The 16119-nt window shown below is 43.7% G+C and overlaps 1 protein-coding gene across 1 annotated transcript in view; it reads right to left on the bottom strand.

The window, feature by feature from the left end:
• The window catches only part of PDGFRL (platelet derived growth factor receptor like), a 288958-nt gene that overhangs the window by 225821 nt on the left and 47018 nt on the right, over positions 1-16119 (bottom strand). The gene's annotated exons all lie outside the window — the stretch shown is intronic.

Consider the following 16119-nt stretch of genomic DNA (forward strand, 5'->3'; position numbering starts at 1 on the left):
TGGAACCTGACAACGACATAAATGATATAAATAATATAGGGACGAAAGACAGCACAATTTCTGACCCTCTTGCATGCTCCTGAAAAGTCACTGAGTATGATCTATTATGAGGGTCAAACCTGATTGACAGGACTAAACTGTATAGTGGTAATAGTACACGCATAGTGAGGAGAACTAATGGGAACAGTATGCAAGGGAATTGTTATGGCAGATTTTAGGCATTTTTCATGCAACATCTGGGTGCTGAGCTGTACTTGAAGTGAACACCTTGAAGAAGCAAGAAAACCTGGAACTTCAGCCTTAGGAAATAAAATGTGTGATTTACATTCCGGTACAGTACTCTATGTATGATGAATTCACTATTCCGGGCTCGAGTTATAAGCATCGCCATGTAATGTTTGGCAACTCACATGCCAGAGACGGGGATATAGAAAACACATGTACTGTAGAGTAGTGTGAATAATCTCACAGCTGAGTTATGGGCAACACTTCTGTCGGTGTTTGGTAATAGAGGTCATCCTATTTTCATTCTAATAATGGAAATTATTGCTATTATTAACACCCTTTAACTCTTAAGAGACCAAGCCATTTTTTTCAAATCTGTTACTTTACCATCAAGATATTCTAGTGACACTGAGATCGTTTTTTTTCAAGACACATTGCACTTTAGGTTATTGTTAAATTTACGTTGTTGCGTTTATTCATGAAAATGTTAGAAGTTTAAAAAATATTTAGAGAGAAATTAGCAATATTCAAACTTTGAATGTTTAGTCCTTTAACCCAGGTGATTATACTGCACAAAAAAGTTAATAATTATAATTTATATCTTTAAAAGTCAGCATCATTTTTCAAACTTTTTTGGGGATGCTGGTTAAAAGTTTACCAGCAGTTTTTTTTTTTCAAAGATATGTACAAAACATATGTATTCAGGGGTGTCTATTTATTAGAAAAACCCAAAAAGTAATACCAATTGAAAAACAGCATGTATTCAAAATTTATGTCAGGAAGTTTATTGACCCTTCAGAGTGGTATGAATAGAATGAAAAATAAAAAAAAAATCCCACAAAAATGAATGTTGCTACCATTCTAACATGCCACCATAGCTGGCAGAACGTGTGGCCATTACTTGGCAACCATCAGGACCACACGATCACCAGATGTTGATGGGGTAGATGAGAGACCCTTTTTTAACCCCTTCCCGACCTGTGATGCCACGTAGGCATCATGAAAGTCGGTGCAAATCCGACCTGTGATGCCTATGTGGCATCATGGCAGGATTGCGTTCCTGCAGATTGGGTAAAAGGGTTAACTGAAATTTCACCCAACCTGCAGGGACAGGGGAGTGGTACTTGAGCCCAGGGGGGGTGGCTTTGCCCCCTCTCCCCCCCCCCCCCCCCCGTGGCTGCGATCGCTCTGATTGGCTGTTGAAAGTAAAACAGTCAATCAGCAATCGTAATATTTCACCAATGAAAATTGGTGAAATATTACAATCAAGCCATGGCCGATGCTGCAATATCATCGGCCACGGCTGGAGACCCCGATATGCCCCCACCACCGACTGATGGCGGCGATCTGCAGCCGCCGCCAGTGTTTCCTACCCCTCCGTTACGTCCTCCACTGCCCTCCTCTCCCCCTCTCCCCTCTGTCCTGTCCGGCGGCCCCCCGCTGTCCGATCCCACCCCCCGTACCTCCGGAGTCCTGGGGTCCCTCCCGGTGTCCGTCCGGCTTCTAGGATGGGCGCCGCCATCTTCCAAAATGGCGGGCGCATGCGCAGTGCGACCGCCGAATCTGCCGGCCGGCAGATTCATTCATTTTGATCACTGTGATAGATGATAAATAATAGTAAATAAACCCCCATTTATCACCCCCATTGGTAGGTAACATAATAAAATAAAGAAAATATATTTATTTTTATTTTTCCACTAGGGTTAGGGTTAGAACTAGGGTTAGGGTTGCAATTAGGGTTAATGTTAGGGTTGCAATTAGGGTTAGGCTTGCAGTTAGGGTTAGGGTTACGGTTAGTATTAGGGTTAGAATTAGGCTATGGGCACACTGTGTGGATTTGGCTGTGGATCCTCCGCGGATTGGCCGCTGCGGATGCGTAGCAGTTTTCCATTACGGTTACAGTACCATGTAAACCTATGGAAAACCAAATCCGCTGTGCCCATAGTGCGGAAAATACCGCGGAAAGCTGCGTTGTATTTTCCGCAGCATGTCAATTCTTTGTGCGGATTCTGCAGCGTTTTACACCTGTTCCTCAATAGGAATCTGCAGGTGAAATTTGCACACAGAAAAATGGAAATCTGCAGTAAATCTGCAGGTAAAACGCAGTGCCTTTTACCTGCAGATTTTTCAAAAACAATGCGGAAAAATCCGCACACAAATCCGCAGTGTGAGCACATAGCCTTAGGGTTTGGATTGGAATTAGAGTTAGGGTTAGAATTAGGGTTAGGGTTGGAATTAGGGTTAAAATTAGGGTTGGGGAGCGTTGGGGTTAGGGTTAGGCTTGTGGTTAAGGTTATGGTTGGGATTAGGGTTAGGGGTGTGTTGGGGTTAGGGTTGTGGTTAGGGTTGGGATTAGGGTTAAGGGTGTGTCGGGGTTAGGGTTGTGGTTAGGGGTGTGTTGTGGTTAGGGTTATGGTTGGGATTAGGGTTAGGGGTGTGTTGGGGTTAGGGTCATGGTTAGAGTTGGGATTAGGGTTAGGGATGTGTTGGGGTTAGCGTTGGAGTTAGAATTGAGGGGTTTCCACTGTTTAGGCACATCGGGGGTCTACAAACGCGACATGGCGCTACTATTGATTCCAGTCAATCTTGCGTTCAAAAAGTCAAATGGTGCTCCCTCCCTTCCGAACCCCAACATGTGCCTAAACAGTGGTTTACCCCCACATATGGGGTACCAAATGATAAAGTTATGGCATACATATTACACACATGGGGCACACAGATTATAGTACATCAGAACTAATACCAACATTAGTATTCCATGTGTGTATGTTAGGACTAAATAGGGACAACTGCAAAACAGAAATCCTAACACTCCACAGAGAAACACAGTCAATGGGTCCCATAAAAAATGACTTTATTAGATATGCATTTAAAAACTACACAGAGGGGTAAGGTACATCGGAAAAAGTGGGGCTAGTGAAACACTATACGGCAGTACCAATTGTACACATAGGGCTACAGAGTACCACCCACCGCATATTACTGTCATAGACCTCTAAAAGTGGATGAAATCACAAGAAAAAACACACCCGGTAACATTGCATAAGGCTGATAGACAATATATTATGTATGATATAAGTGCAAAAAGAATAAAATCGCTAGAAATCAGCCATTTACCACGGTGGTATACGATAATGGAATACAATACCTGGTGTCCACTAACGGTGGGCTCAGGGTCCCCCACCGTTGCACACCAGGTATTATATTCCATTATCGTATACCACCGCGTTAAATGGCTAATTTCTAGCGACTTTATTCTTTTTGCACTTGCATCATACATAATATATTGTCTATCGGCCTTATGCAATGTTACCGGGTGTGTTTTTTCTTGTGATTTCATCCACTTTTAGTGGTCTATGACAGTAATATGCGGTGTGTTTATGCGGTGGGTGGTACTCTGTAGCCCTATGTGTACTATTGGTACTGCTGTATAGTGTTTCACTAGCCCCACTTTTTCCGATGTACCTTATCCCTCTGTGTAGTTTTTAAATGCATATCTAATAAAGTAATTTTTTATGGGACCCATTGTGTTTCTCTGTGGAGTTTTAGGATATGGGGTACCAGCATACTCAGGACTAACTGGACAACAACTTTTGGGGTCCAATTTCTCCTGTCACCCTTGTGAAAATGAAAAATTGCGGGCTCAAAAAATAAATGTTCAATGCTCAAAATGTTGTCACTTGTGGGGAGTTTCTACTGTTTAGGATCAGGGGCTCTGCAAACACAACGTGACGCCTGCAGACCATTCCATCAAAGTCTGCATTTCAAAACGTCACTACTTCCCTTCCGAGCCCCGACGTGTGCCCAAATAGTGGTTTACCCCTACATATGGGGTATCAGCATACTCAGGGCAAACTGGACAACAACTTTTGGGGTCAACTTTCTCCTATTACCCTTGTGAAAATAAAAAATTGCGGGCTAAAATGTAATTTTTGAGGAAAGAAAAACGTTTTTTTTTATTTTCTCGGCTCTGCGTTATAAACTTCTGTGAAGCACTTGGGGGTTCAAAGTGGTCACCACACATCTAGATTAGTTCCTTGGGAGGTCTAGTTTCCAAAATGGGGTCACTTGTGGGGGAACTCCAATGTTTAGGCACACAGGGGCTCTCCAAACGCGACATGGTGTCCGCTAACGATTGGAGCAAATTTTACATTCAAAAAGTCAAATGGCGCTCTTTCCCTTCCGACCTCTGCCGTGCGCCCAAACAGTGGTTTACCCCCACATATGAGGTATCGGTGTACTCAGGAGACATTGCCCAACAAATTTTAGAATCCATTTTATCCTGTTGCCGATGTGAAAATGAAAAAATTGAGGCTAAAAGAAAATTTTTGTGAAAAGAAAGTACTTTTTCATTTTTACGGATCAATTTGTGAAGCACCTGAGGGTTTAAAGTGCTCACTATGCATCTAGATAAGTTCCTTGGGGGGTCTAGTTTTCAAAATGGGGTCACTTGTGGGAGAGCTCCAATGTTTAGGCACACAGGGGCTCTCCAAACGCGACATGGTGTCCGCTAACGATTGGAGCTAATTTTTCATTCAAAAAGTCAAATGGCGCTCCTTCCCTTCCGAGCCTTGCCGTGTGCCCAAACAGTGGTTTACCCTCACATGTGAGGTATCAGTGTACTCAGGAGAATTTGCCCAACAAAATTTAGGATCCATTTCATCTTGTTGCCCATGTGAAAATGACAAAATTGAGGCTAAAACTATTTTTTTGTGAAAAGAAAGTACTTTTTTTCATTTTTACGGATCAATTTGTGAAACACCTGGGGGTTTAAAGTGCTCACTATGCATCTAGATAAGTTCCTTGGGGGGTCTAGTTTCCAAAATTGTCATGATCCCAATGGCAGGGGATCACTAAAGGACAAGCACAGATACAAACAAGCTCTAGGGCGATGGAACCTGAGCTGACCGCGACCCTGAACCTAACACACAAATAAAAGTAGCCGGGGAACGTGCCTACGATGATCCTAGACGTCTCGCTCCAGCCGAAGATCTAACTTCCCCTATTAGAAGAAACACAGACCTCTCTTGCCTCCAGAGAAATCCCCCACAGAAATAGCAGCCCCCCACATATAATGACGGTGAAATGAGAGGAAAGCACATACGCAGTATGAAAACAGTTTCAGCAAAATGAGGCCCGCTAAAGCTAGATAGCAGAGGATACAAAAGTGAACTGCGCGGTCAGCGAAAAACCCTTCAAAAAACCATCCTGAAATTACTTGAACTCATGTGCCAACTCATGGTACATGAGGAGCAATTTCAGCCCACTAGAGCAACCAGCAGCAAGAAACACATATCTGCAGGCTGGACTAAAAACCAAATAAAGCAAAACACCAAAACAGGAAAATCCAAACTTAGCTTGACCAGAAGGTTCTAGGAGCAGGGAGCAGAGGTAACAAGACACACTGGATACATTGATAACCGGCGAGGAAATGCCAGCAAAGCCAGGTTAAATAGGAAACTCCCATATGCTGATGGAACAGGTGGAACCCAGAAACCCAGGAAAGACAAGTCACCCAGTACCATCAGTAACCACCAGAGGGAGCCCAAAAACAGAACTCACAACAGTACCCCCCCCTTGAGGAGGGGTCACCGAACCCTCACGAGAACCACCAGGGCGACCAGGATGAGCCCTATGAAAAGCGCGAACCAAATCATCAGCATGAACATCCGAGGCAACCACCCAAGAATTATCCTCCTGACCATAACCCTTCCACTTGACCAAATACTGGAGTTTCCGTCTGGAAACACGAGAATCCAAGATCTTCTCCACAACATACTCCAATTCTCCCTCCACCAGCACTGGAGCAGGAGGCTCAAGCGAAGGAACAACAGGTACCTCATACTTCCGCAACAACGACCGATGAAACACATTATGAATAGCAAACGATGCCGGGAGATCCAAACGAAACGACACAGGGTTAAGAATTTCCAAGATCCTATAGGGACCGATGAACCGAGGCTTGAACTTAGGAGAAGAGACCTTCATAGGAACAAAACGAGAAGACAACCACACCAAGTCACCAACAAGAAGTCGAGGACCCACGCGGCGACGGCGATTAGCAAACTGCTGAGCCTTCTCCTGGGACAACTTCAAATTGTCCACCACATGACTCCAAATCCGATGCAACCTATCCACCACCATGTCCACTCCAGGACAATCAGAAGGTTCCACCTGACCAGAGGAAAAACGAGGATGAAACCCCGAATTACAAAAGAAAGGAGAAACCAAGGTAGCAGAACTAGCCCGATTATTAAGGGCAAACTCGGCCAACGGCAAAAAGGTAACCCAGTCATCCTGATCAGCAGAAACAAAACACCTTAAATAAGTTTCCAAGGTCTGATTAGTTCGTTCAGTCTGGCCATTCGTCTGAGGATGGAATGCAGACGAAAAGGACAAATCAATGCCCATCTTAGCACAGAACGTCCGCCAAAATCTAGACACAAACTGGGATCCCCTGTCAGAAACGATGTTCTCAGGAATCCCATGCAAACGAACCACATTCTGAAAAAACAGAGGGACCAACTCAGAGGAGGAAGGCAACTTAGGCAAGGGTACCAGATGAACCATTTTAGAAAAGCGATCACACACAACCCAGATGACGGACATTTTTTGAGAGACAGGGAGATCCGAAATAAAGTCCATGGAAATGTGCGTCCAAGGCCTCTTTGGGATAGGCAAAGGTGACAACAATCCACTGGCCCGAGAACAGCAAGGCTTAGCCCGAGCACAAACCTCACAAGACTGCACAAAAGAACGCACATCCCTCGACAAGGAAGGCCACCAAAAAGACCTGGCCACCAAGTCTCTAGTACCAAATATTCCAGGATGACCTGCCAACGCAGAAGAATGGACCTCGGAGATGACTCTACTGGTCCAATTATCCGGAACAAACAGTCTCTCAGGCGGACAACGATCAGGTTTACCCGCCTGAAACTCCTGCAAAGCACGTCGCAAGTCTGGGGAGACAGCAGACAAAATCACCCCATCCCTAAGGATACCAGAGGGCTCAGAATTTCCAAGGGAGTCAGGCACAAAACTCCTAGAAAGAGCATCCGCCTTCACATTCTTTGAACCTGGCAGGTATGAAACCACAAAATTGAAACGAGAGAAAAACAGTGACCAACGAGCCTGTCTAGGATTCAGACGCCTGGCAGACTCAAGGTAAATCAAATTTTTGTGATCAGTCAAGACCACCACACGATGTCTAGCACCCTCTAGCCAATGACGCCACTCCTCAAATGCCCACTTCATGGCCAAAAGTTCCCGATTACCAACATCATAATTCCGCTCAGCCGGCGAAAACTTTCTAGAAAAAAACGCGCATGGCTTCATCACTGAGCCATCGGAGCTTCTCTGTGACAAAACCGCCCCCGCTCCAATCTCGGAAGCATCAACCTCAACCTGAAAAGGGAGCGAAACATCTGGCTGACGCAACACAGGAGCAGAAGAAAACCGGCGCTTAAGTTCCTGAAAGGCCTCCACAGCCGCAGGAGACCAATTAGCAACATCAGCACCCTTCTTAGTCAAATCCGTCAAAGGCTTAACAACACTAGAAAAATTAGTTATAAAACGACGATAGAAATTAGCAAAGCCCAAGAACTTCTGTAGACTCTTAAGAGATGTAGGCTGCGTCCAGTCACAAATAGCCTGAACCTTGACGGGATCCATCTCAATAGTAGAAGGGGAAAAAATATACCCCAAGAAAGAAATCTTCTGGACTCCAAAGAGACACTTTGAGCCTTTTACAAACAAGGAATTGGCCCGCAGGACCTGAAACACCTTCCTGACCTGCTGAACATGAGACTCCCAGTCATCAGAAAAAACCAAAATATCATCCAAATACACAATCATAAATTTATCCAGATATTCACGGAAAATATCGTGCATAAAGGACTGGAAGACTGAAGGAGCATTAGAAAGTCCAAAAGGCATAACCAAATACTCAAAATGGCCCTCAGGCGTATTAAATGCGGTTTTCCACTCATCACCTTGCTTTATTCGTATAAGATTATACGCACCCCGAAGATCAATCTTAGTGAACCATTTAGCCCCCTTAATGCGAGCAAACAAATCAGTCAACAATGGCAAAGGATACTGATATTTTACGGTAATCTTATTCAAATGACGATAATCTATACAAGGCCTCAAGGAACCATCTTTTTTGGCCACGAAAAAAAAACCTGCTCCCAAAGGGGACAAAGATGGACGGATATGTCCCTTTTCCAAGGACTCCTTAACATAATCCCGCATAGCAGTATGCTCTGGCACTGACAGATTGAACAAACGACCTTTAGGAAATTTACTGCCTGGAATTAAATTTATAGCACAATCGCAATCCCTGTGAGGAGGAAGCGAACTGAGCTTAGGCTCCTCAAAAACATCCCGATAGTCAGACAAAAACACAGGAATCTCAGAAGGAGTAGATGAAGCGATAGAAATCGGAGGTGCATCATCATGAACCCCCTGACAACCCCAGCTTAACACAGACATTGATTTCCAGTCAAGGACTGGATTATGAGTTTGTAACCATGGCAGACCAAGTACTAGAACATCATGCAAATTATACAGTACCAGGAAGCGAATCACCTCCTGGTGAACGGGAGTCATACGCATGGTTACTTGTGTCCAGTACTGAGGTTTATTCATAGCCAAAGGTGTAGAGTCAATTCCCTTCAAAGGAATAGGGACTTCCAGAGGCTCCAGACTAAACCCACAGCGATTGGCAAATGACCAATCCATAAGACTCAGGGCAGCGCCTGAATCCACATAGGCATCGACGGAAATGGATGATAATGAACAAATCAGAGTCACAGACAGAATGAACTTAGACTGTAAAGTACTAATGGCAACAGACTTATCAACCTTTTTTGTGCGTTTAGAGCATGCTGATATAACATGAGCTGAATCACCACAATAAAAGCACAACCCTTTTTTCCGCCTATACTTTTGCCGTTCACTTCTGGACTGAATTCTATCACATTGCATTATCTCAGGTGACGGTTCAGACGACACCGCCAAATGATGCACAGGTTTGCGCTCCCGTAAACGCCGATCAATCTGAACAGCCATAGTCATAGACTCATTCAGACCAGCAGGCGCAGGGAACCCCACCATAACATCTTTAATGGCCTCAGAAAGGCCATCTCTAAACTTTGCAGCCAGAGCGCACTCATTCCACTGAGTAAGTACCGACCACTTCCGAAATTTTTGACAATAAATTTCTGCTTCATCTTGCCCCTGAGAGAGGGCCAACAAAGCTTTTTCAGCCTGAATCTCTTGGTTAGGTTCCTCATAGAGCAAACCTAATGCCAGAAAAAACGCATCCGCATTAAGCAACGCAGGGTCCCCTGGTGCCAATGCAAATGCCCAATCCTGAGGGTCACCCCGCAGGAAAGATATAATTATCTTGACTTGCTGAGCAGGGTCTCCAGAGGAGCGAGATTTCAAAGAAAGAAACAACTTGCAATTGTTCCTAAAATTCAGAAAACGAGATCTATCTCCAGAAAAAAACTCTGGGACAGGAATTCTAGGTTCAGACATAGGAGCATGTACAACAAAATCCTGTATATTTTGAACCTTAGTGGCAAGATTATTCAGGCTGGAAGCCAAACTCTGGACGTCCATGATAAACAGCTGGGATCAGAGCCATTCAAAGATTAAGAGGAGGAGGAAGTAGCCACGCTGCAATAAGGCTAGGCAGCAAACTCTGAAGGAAAGAGAAAAAAAAAAAAAAAACTTCCTCAGACTACTTATCCTCCTACTTCAGCCAATACAATTAACACTTTGTGGGCCGGTTATACTGTCATGATCCCAATGGCAGGGGATCACTAAAGGACAAGCACAGATACAAACAAGCTCTAGGGCGATGGAACCTGAGCTGACCGCGACCCTGAACCTAACACACAAATAAAAGTAGCCGGGGAACGTGCCTACGATGATCCTAGACGTCTCGCTCCAGCCGAAGATCTAACTTCCCCTATTAGAAGAAACACAGACCTCTCTTGCCTCCAGAGAAATCCCCCACAGAAATAGCAGCCCCCCACATATAATGACGGTGAAATGAGAGGAAAGCACATACGCAGTATGAAAACAGTTTCAGCAAAATGAGGCCCGCTAAAGCTAGATAGCAGAGGATACAAAAGTGAACTGCGCGGTCAGCGAAAAACCCTTCAAAAAACCATCCTGAAATTACTTAAACTCATGTGCCAACTCATGGTACATGAGGAGCAATTTCAGCCCACTAGAGCAACCAGCAGCAAGAAACACATATCTGCAGGCTGGACTAAAAACCAAATAAAGCAAAACACCAAAACAGGAAAATCCAAACTTAGCTTGACCAGAAGGTTCTAGGAGCAGGGAGCAGAGGTAACAAGACACACTGGATACATTGATAACCGGCGAGGAAATGCCAGCAAAGCCAGGTTAAATAGGAAACTCCCATATGCTGATGGAACAGGTGGAACCCAGAAACCCAGGAAAGACAAGTCACCCAGTACCATCAGTAACCACCAGAGGGAGCCCAAAAACAGAACTCACAACACAAAATGGGGTCACTTGTGGGGGATCTCCAATCTTTAGGCACACAGTAGCTCTCCAAATGCAACATGGTGTCCACTAAAGATTGGAGCCAACTTTTCATTCAAGAAACCAAATGGCGCTCCTTCCCTTCCGAGCCCTGTCGTGCGCCCAAACAGTGGTTTACCCCCACATATGGGGTATCGGCGTGGTAAAATAAAAAAAATGTTGCTAAAAGATCATTTTTGTGACTAAAAAGTTAGATGTTCATTTTTTTCCTTCCATGTTGCTTCTGCTGCTGTGAAACACCTGAAGGGTTAATGAACTTCTTGAATCTGGTTTTGGGCACCTTGAGGGGTGCAGTTTTCAGAATGGTGTCACTTTTGGGTATTTTCAGCCATATAGACCCCTCAAACTAACTTCAAATGTGAGGTGGTCCCTAAAAAAAATGGTTTTGTAAATTTTGCTGTAAAAATGAGAAATCGCTGGTCAAATTTTAACCCTTATAACTTCCTTGCAAAAAAAAAAAATTTGTTTCCAAAATTGTGCTGATGTAAAGTACACATGTGGGAAATGTTATTTATTAACTGTTTTGTGTCATATAACTCTCTGGTTTAACAGAATAAAAATTCAAAATTTGAAAATTGCTAAATTTTCACCAAATTTCCATTTTTTTCACAAATAAACACAAAAATTATCGACCAAAGTTTACCACTAACATGAAGCACAATATGTTGCGAAAAAAAAGTCTCAGAATCGCTACTATCCGTTGAAGCGTTCCTGAGTTATTACCTCATAAAGGGACACTGGTCAGAATTGCAAAAAATGGCCAGGTCATTAAGGTCAAAATAGGCTGGGTCATGAAGGGGTTAATCCATTAACCAATTAGATTAGCACCCCCCACTCATAATGTTATCACAGGGTGCCCATCAGTTTCCAGGGCACCTGGAGGCCTACTAAATAAGACTAAATTTACATACGGAGAAGCGATGAGAATAACTCGGGAATGGAGAGGAACTGGAACGAAACAAAATACCTTCATATTCAAAAGACCTGCTCTATTTATACCAGGTAAAAAAATACACATTTACATCTTACATATTCATGACAAGTGGCAGATCCTCTTTAATTCAGCAGAAAAAAATTGGATTCCCAGACGTTATTTGCTCAGAAGCCAAAAAAGCAACAAAAAAGCTCAGAGGTGCTCTGCTTATGCTTCTAGGGCAAACTCCACTATGTTCTCACACATACTGTACAGTGAGTTACAAGACCCTTTAATAACATTAGCAGTCAGTTCTAGCCTGGATGTCCTAGGCATTGGCCGCCGTCTAATATCAACACAGAAAGTAGACTCTATGTCACACGTTGTAATAAAAACACCTTGTACTTGTGCAGGTTATTTGTAAGACATCCTATTTACAGATTGCTACCAGCTATGCCTAAATGAACACGTTAGTAAGTAGTCACCCCCATCTCTTAATGCAGCCATTGTAAAGGTTACTCATCTGTACTGTCTAATTTATGGAGCAGTGGCAGCCGTCACACCAGGCTCTGGTGCTTGTTGGGGTCCAAAACCTCATCTGCCAAAAAAAAAGATAATGGAGCTTCAAGCTACACCTCTGTTAGTCCAGGTAAGGACTGAAGAATTTCATGGTCTGTATACAAATTGCAATGTCTGATGTGACGGTCGGTCCCCAGACCCCAACTTACAGCCGCATATACTGTATGTCTATGAGATGCTGTTGCTATGGATGGTTGCTACTACAGCAGACATAGTGATGGTCACCCAGTCTGCACTTTCAGTGCACCGGTTGGTTTTTCGCATCCAAATATTCCCATCTTTTGATGTGGATGATGACAATTTTAAAAAAGAATGGGAAGACCTGGCCACAAAATGTTCCCGTGGGTTTATAGAGCTATTGATGAAACTCGATGATGCCAAATTGGGGGAAATAGAGAAAGACATTGACAATATCCAGGCAAAAATTAAAGGTGACCTAACCCCGGATGCCTTAGAGAAATTGAACACTGATCTGGACAAAGATTTTTCAAAGTGGGAGCAGGAGATTGGGGCTTTTAAAGCCAAAAAATTACAGAGGGACAATCTTGATTATCAAGAAAATAGAGTATATAGATGGAAAGGTAAACGGGCCAATCGCCGCCCCACTATACGATCCAGATCAGGGTCTATGTGTTCCCTCTCATCAGCTGATGGATCAAGTATAGCCTCAGGGAGTGGTGGAAATACTGAACAAGTAAAGATTAAGAATACACACTACCTGAGAAGCTATCAGGGCAACAAGAAACGGAAGCAGAAGCCCTCCCCTGAATATGAGCGCAAAGCAAAAAACAGTAATCTTGAGGTAATTAACCTGTCCTCACTTCCCCTGTCAGAAACGCAGTGCGATTTGTTGAAACTAGGCCTTAACTTTGTACCACGTAATGGCTTTGATTTTTTTACAGCCTTGAAAGATGTCCACCTATTTTGTCGCAAATTAGTCTTTAAGAAACTATACCATAAAACTGGCCCGCAATCAGACATTACTGAACAACAAGTTCTGGCAGACCTGGAAGATCTACTTAACGAGCAGCAGCCTGAACATACAGGTACCATTCCACCCTCCATTACACCTAAGTCTACGGCATTCCCTCCCTTGTCTGTATGTCCACCAGTCGACATTTTTTGTCGACTGGTGACCGAGGATCTTAAGAAGATACCTCAGAATATATATAACGACAATTTGACATATAGACAGAGAAAAGCCCTAAAAGAATTGCAATCTATGGATACAGTGGTCATCAAACCGGCAGACAAGGGAGGGAATGTCGTAGTTTGGCCTGTCGAGAAGTATGAAAGAGAGGCCTTTCGACAGCTCAAAAATAAGGAGACGTACCGGGTGCTACCTGGTAATCCCATGCAGGGGTTTTATACAGAGTTGGAATTGATTTTGACTAATGCCTATGAGTCAGGGATTATCCCTAAAAAATCTTTTGATGCACTTCTGCCAAAATATCCCAAAGTGGCCACATTCTACCTTTTACCAAAGGTGCATAAGGATGCTGTGAATCCCCCTGGCCGACCCACAGTCTCTGGCATAGGAGGGTTGAGTGAAAATATTTGTAAATTCATCGACTTTCATCTCAAACCTCTGGTAGAGACACTCCCCTCCTATGTCAGAGACACAATGGACATGTTAACTAAGATCGACGGTATCACAGTGGACGATGGAATTTTACTAGTTACTATCGACATCGAGTCATTGTACACGTCGATTAGACATGCTGATGGACTCAGGGCGGCCCGCTTTTTCCTGAGGGAAACCAACTGGGATGGCCACTTTTCAGAGTTTATTTTGGATTTATTGGAATTTGCGTTAACACATAATTTTTTTGTTTTTAACCCCTTCGCGACATGCGCCGTACTAGTACGGCGCTGCCGGCACTGCATTAGTGCCAGCAGCAGTACTAGTACGGCGCACCGATCACCGCGGTCTCGCGCTGAGCGCCGCGGTGATCGGGTGCGGGTGTCAGCTGTATACGACAGCTGACACCCCGCAGCAATGCCCACGATCGGCGCTATCGCCGATCGCGGGCATTTAACCCCTCTGATGCCGCTGTCAGTAGTGACAGCGGCATAGAGGGGGATCGCGCAGGGACGGGGGCTCCCTGCGCTCTCCCACCGGAGCAACGCAATAAGATCGCGTTGCTCCGGTGACCCGGAAGGAGTCCCCGGATCCAAGATGGCCGCCGGACTCCTTCCGGGTCATGAAGTGACCTGGCTAGCCGGCGCCTGCTGAGAGCAGGCGCTGGAGAGCCAGCTAAGCTGCCTGTCAGATCGTTGATCTGACAGTGTGCTATGCACAGTGTCAGATCAACGATCTGATCTAATACAGAGATGTCCCACCCTGGGACAATGTTAGAAAGTAAAAAAAAAAAAAAAATAGAATGTGTAAAGAAAAATTAAAAAAAATCCCCAAATAAAAAAAAAAAAACATTTCCCAATAAATCCATTTATTTATGTAAAAAAAAAAAAAAACAATAAATGTACACATATTTGGTATCACCGCGTCCGTAACGACCCGCTCTATAAAACTATCCCACTAGTTAACCCCTTCAATGAACACCGCAAAAAAACAAACAAAAAAACAAGGCAAAAAACAACGCTTTATTATCATACAGGCGAACAAAAAGTGGAATAACACGCGATCAAAACGACGGATATAAATAACCATGGTACCGCTGAAAACGTCATCTTGTCCCGCAAAAAAAAAGCCGCCATACAGCATCATCAGCAGAAAAATAAAAAGTTATAGCTCTCAGAATAAAGCGATGCAAAAACAATTATTTTTTTATATAAAATAGTTTTTATTGTGTAAAAGCGCCAAAACATAAAAAAATTACATAAATGAGGTATCGCTGTAATCGTACTGACCCGAAGAATAAAATTGCTTTATCCATTTTACGACATGTGGAACGGTATAAACGCCCCCCCTAAAAGAAATTCAGGAATTGCTGGTTTTTGTTCATTCCGCCTCCTAAAAATCGGAATAAAAAGCGATCAAAAAATGTCATCTGCCCGAAAATGTGACCAATAAAAACGTCAACTCGTCCCGCAAAAAACAAGACCTCATATGACTCTGTGGGCCAAAATATGGATAAATTATAGCTCTCAAAATGTGGTGATGCAAAAACTATTTTTTGCAATAAAAAGCGTCTTTTAGTGTGTGACAGCTGCCAATCATAAAAATCCGCCAAAAAAACGCTATAAAAGTAAATCAAACCCCCCTTCATCACCCCCTTAGTTAGGGAAAAATAATAAAATGTAAAAAAATGTATTTATTTCCATTTTCCCATTAGTGCTAGGGTTAGGGCTAGGGTTAGGGCTAGGGTTAGGGCTAGGGTTAGGGCTGTTGTGGATTCTGTTTTTGGGCTCCCTCTGGTGGTTACAGATGGTACTGGGTGACTTGTGTTTTCTGCGGTCTCTGGTGTCCACCTGTTCTATCAGGATATGGGAGTTTCCTATTTAACCTGGCTTTCTTGTCATTTCCTCGCCGGCTATCAATGTAATCAGTGTGTCTTGTTACCTCTGCTTCCCGCTTCTGTAATCTTCAGGACAAGCTAAGTTTTGATTTTCCTGTTCCACGTTTTGCTTAATTTTTGTCTTAGTCCAGCTTGCAGATATGTTATTCCTTTTTGCTGGTTGCTCTAGTGGGCTGATATTACTCCTCATGTTCCATGAGTTGGCACATGAGTTCAAGTAATTTCAGGATGGTTTTTTGTAGGGTTTTTCGCTGACCGCGCAGTTCACTTTTGTATCCTCTGCTATCTAGCTTTAGCGGGCCTCATTTTGCTGAATCTGTTTTCATAACTACGTAT

The sequence above is a fragment of the Ranitomeya imitator genome, chromosome 1, assembly GCF_032444005.1.
Source record: "Ranitomeya imitator isolate aRanImi1 chromosome 1, aRanImi1.pri, whole genome shotgun sequence".
Lineage (NCBI taxonomy): Eukaryota > Metazoa > Chordata > Amphibia > Anura > Dendrobatidae > Ranitomeya > Ranitomeya imitator.